Source organism: Cebus imitator, unplaced genomic scaffold (assembly GCF_001604975.1).
Source record: "Cebus imitator isolate Cc_AM_T3 unplaced genomic scaffold, Cebus_imitator-1.0 Scaffold82, whole genome shotgun sequence".
Lineage (NCBI taxonomy): Eukaryota > Metazoa > Chordata > Mammalia > Primates > Cebidae > Cebus > Cebus imitator.
Window position 1 is genome coordinate 4,207,911 of NW_016107397.1, and position 4,297 is coordinate 4,212,207.

The following is a 4,297-nucleotide window of genomic DNA, read 5'->3' on the forward strand; positions in this document are numbered from 1 at the left end:
CCAGGATGGTCTCGATCTCTTGACCTCGTGATCCACCTGCCTCGGCCTCCCAAAGTGCTGGGATTACAGGCTTGAGCCACCGCGCCCGGCCTAAATATTACTTTCAATGTCACAGGAGGTGTACACATCCCTGTGATACTGTTTCTAATATCCAGTAAGAGAGGATAACATTACTCCCAATATCAAAGGGGGCATACACTCCCAGTGACAATGTTCCTAATATCCAAGTGGAGAGACGATATTACTCCCAACATTGCAGGGAGTGCACAAATCTTCTGTGACATAGTTTGTGATATCCAGGGCAGGAGGAGATGACGTTGTTCCCAATATCCAGAGAAACAGGATGATATTACTCCCAATATTGCAGGGATGTACAAACCCCTGTGATATTGTTTCTAATATCCAGGTGGGAGATGAGGACATTGCTCTCAATATCGCAGAGGGTGTACAAGCCTTCTGTTATACTGTTCCTAATATCCAAGGTTAGAGAGAGTGACATTGCTACCAATATTGCCGGTGGGGTATACCCTCTGTGATATTGTCAATAATTTCCGAAGGGGAGGATGATATTACTCCCAATGATGTAAACGGGCTGTGTATCCAGAGAGGGGAGAGGGGGTGATACTACTCATCATATGGTGGGGGGGTGGCCACTCCCATGCATGTGGCTTGTATCCCAGGGGGGAGAGGATGTTATTACTTTCAATATCACAGAAGGTGTTCTCCCACCTGTGATATTATTTCTAATATCCATGAAGGGAGAGAATAATATTACATCACAGGTGCGGTGTACGTCCCCTGCAATATTGGGAGTAATACTATTCTCTCTTTCATAGATGTTAAAAACAATATCACAAAAGGGGGTGTACACTCCCTGTGATATTGGGAGCAATGTCATCCTCTCCCCCTGTTAATATTAGGAACAATATTACAGAGGGGGTGTGCAACTGTGATATTGGGATTAATATCATCCTCTCCCCACTGGATATTAGGAACAAGATCACAGGTGGGGTGTACACCCCCTGCAATACTGGGAGTAATACCATTCTCTCCCCTCTGAATATAAAAAACAAAATCACAGGGGTTGTACACCTCCTGCAATATTGCGAGTAATATTATACTCCCCCTTTCTGGATATTGGGAATAATGTCACAGGAAGGCGTACACCCCTTGTGATACTGGAAGTAATATCATTCTCTCTTCTTATGGGTATTAGAAACAGTATCACAGGGAGGGGATATTAAGAGTAATATCATTCTCTCCCTGCTTTAACGTTAAAAACAATGTTACAGAAAGGGTGTACAACAACTGCGATATTGGGAGTAGTAGTCTCTATTCCGCAGATTTTAGGAACAATATCACAGAGGGTTATACACTCCCTGCGACACTGGGAGTGATAGCATCCTCTCCCCCACCCAGGATATTAGGAACAATATCACAGGGGGTTGTCCATTCCCTGCGCTCTTGGTAGTAATATCATTTTCTCCCCACCTGGATATTAGGAACAATATCACGGGGCGGGGTTGTACACCCTCTGTGATATTGCGAGTACAATCATCATCTCTACCAGTGAATATTAGGAAGAATAGCACAAGGAAGTTACACGCCCCCTGTGATATTGGGAGTAGTATCATCCTCTTCCAACTTGGATATTAGAAACACTGTCACAGAGGTGGTGTATACCCCCTCCGATATTCGGAGTAATATCAACCTTTTCCCCTCTGGATATTAAAAAGAATATCACAATGGGGGTGTACACCCCCTGTGATATTGGGAGTCATATTATCCTCTCCTTGGTGAATATTAGAAATAATATCACAGGTGAGGTGTACACTCCCTTCAATAATTAATAATATTTTCTCTTCCACTGAATATTTGGAGGAATTTCACAGGGGAGTGTACACCCCCTGCGATATTGACAGTAATGTCATCATCTTTTTCCTTAGATGTTATTAAAAATATCACAAGTGGGTAGTACACTCCCTGAGATATAGGGAGTAATGTCATCCTCTTCCCTGTGGATATTGGGAACAGTATCACAGAATGGGTGTACACTCTCTGCAACATTGGGAGTAACATTATCCTCTTTTTCCCTGGATATTAGGAAAAATATTACGGGGGGGCGTACACTACTTGCAATATTGGGAGTACTATCTTCCTCTCCCCACTTGGATATTAGGAAAAATATCACAGGCTCAATGTACACACCCTGTGTTATTGGGAGTGATATCATTCTCTCCTCACCTCGATATCAGAGACAATATCACAGGGATGTGTACACCCCCTGTGATATTGGGAGTAATATATCCTCTTCCCTCCTGGATATTATGAACAATATCACAGAAGAGCGTACACCTTCTGTGATATCGGGACTAATATCACCCTCTTCCTTTCTGGATATAACAACTAATACCACAAAGAAGTAATATCATCATGCTTTTCACCCTGGATATTTTGAACAATATCACAGGGGTTGTCCCCCATCTGCGATATAAGGAGTAATGTCATCCTCTCACCCCCTGGATATTACCAACAACATCACAGGAGTAATATCGTCCTCTCCCCCCTGGATATTATGAACATTATCACAGGGGGGTGTACACCCTCTGCGATATGGGGAGTAATATTATCCTCCTGGTATCCACCTCTGGATATTACAAACAATATCACCGTAAGTTGTATACTCCCTACGATATGGGAAGTAATATTATCCTCCTCCCCCTGAATATTACAAACAATATCACAGGGGTGTGTACATCTTTGTGATATGGGGAGTAATATCATCCTCTCTCTCACTGGATATTGCAAACAATATCACAGAAGTGTACACCACCTGGCACATGGGGTGTAATAGTACATTCTCCCTCCCTGGATATTACGAACAATATCACAGAAAGGTGTATACACCCTGTGAAATGGAGAGTAATATCCTTTGCCTCCTGGATACTGGGAAAAACATCACAGGGGGTCTACACCCTCCACGATATGGGGAACAATATGTTTCCTTTTCCCCTGGATATTACGAACAATATCACAGAAGGGTGTACTAATATGATATTACTCCTTATATTGCACCTTTTGCCACTTAAGGAGTAATATTATATTCTTTTTCCCTGGATATTACCAACAACATCACAGATGGTGTACACACAGAGTGTTTATGATCTCAAAAATAATATCATGTCCGCCCCTGAATATTATGAACAATATTACAGGAAAGGTCCATCCCCTATGATATTGGGGTAATATCATCTTCTCCTCCCCTAAATATTTAAAAACAATATCACAGGGAAATACACCCCCTGTGATATTGGGAATAATATCATCCTCTCTGTGATATTGGGAGTAATATCGATCTTTCCCTCCCTGGATATTACAAACCATATCACGAGGGGGTGTACACCCTCTGTGATATTGGAAGTAATATCCTCACCGCCCCCCCCTGATATTATGAACAATAGCACAGGGGTGTGTACACCCCCTGCCATATTGGAAGTAATATCATCCTCTCCCATCCCTGGATATTACGAAAAATATCACAAGGGGGATGTGCACCCCCTGCGATATTGGAAGTAACATCATACTTCCCCTCCCCCCCGGGATATTACAAACAATATCACAAGAGGGTTTACACTTCCTGTGACATTGGGAGTAATATTCTTTTTCCCCATATCACAGGGGGGTGTACACCCTCTGCGATATTGTAAATTAATATCATTTCCCTCCATGGATATTAGGAAAAATATCATAGGTGGTGTGTACACCTTCTGCCATGTTTGGAAGTAGTACCATCCTTTTCCCCTATGGATGTTACAAGCAACGGTCTCGCAAATAAATGTCAGCACTGGGACAAAGGATCTCTTAAAAAGGCAATCTTTATTTCCTGCAGAAAGGGTGCCCTCGCCAGCAGTCTTGCCATGAGAGTACAATGAACAAAGGAAAAGCAGATATATTTCTCTTTTATGCATTTGGAATCGTCTTTACTGCTGTCTGATCTCTATTGGCTGGAGCCAGACCTCACAATCTAAACTAAACCTTGATTGGCTAACAAAACTTTTCTAAACAGGTAAAAGCAATGGAGAACAAAAGGAAAAGAGGAAGTCTAAATAAGGAAGGGACAGGAAGTTGCTTACGAAAGGACTTAGAAAAGTAATAGCATAAATACCTTGGTTAAAGTACAAGGACATAGAATGTACTACGTGCCTGTGAGCGTGTCTATCACACGTATCTTGGTTAAAGTCAAGGGACATAGAATGTACTACGTGCCTGTGAGCGTGTCTAGCACACGTATCTTGGT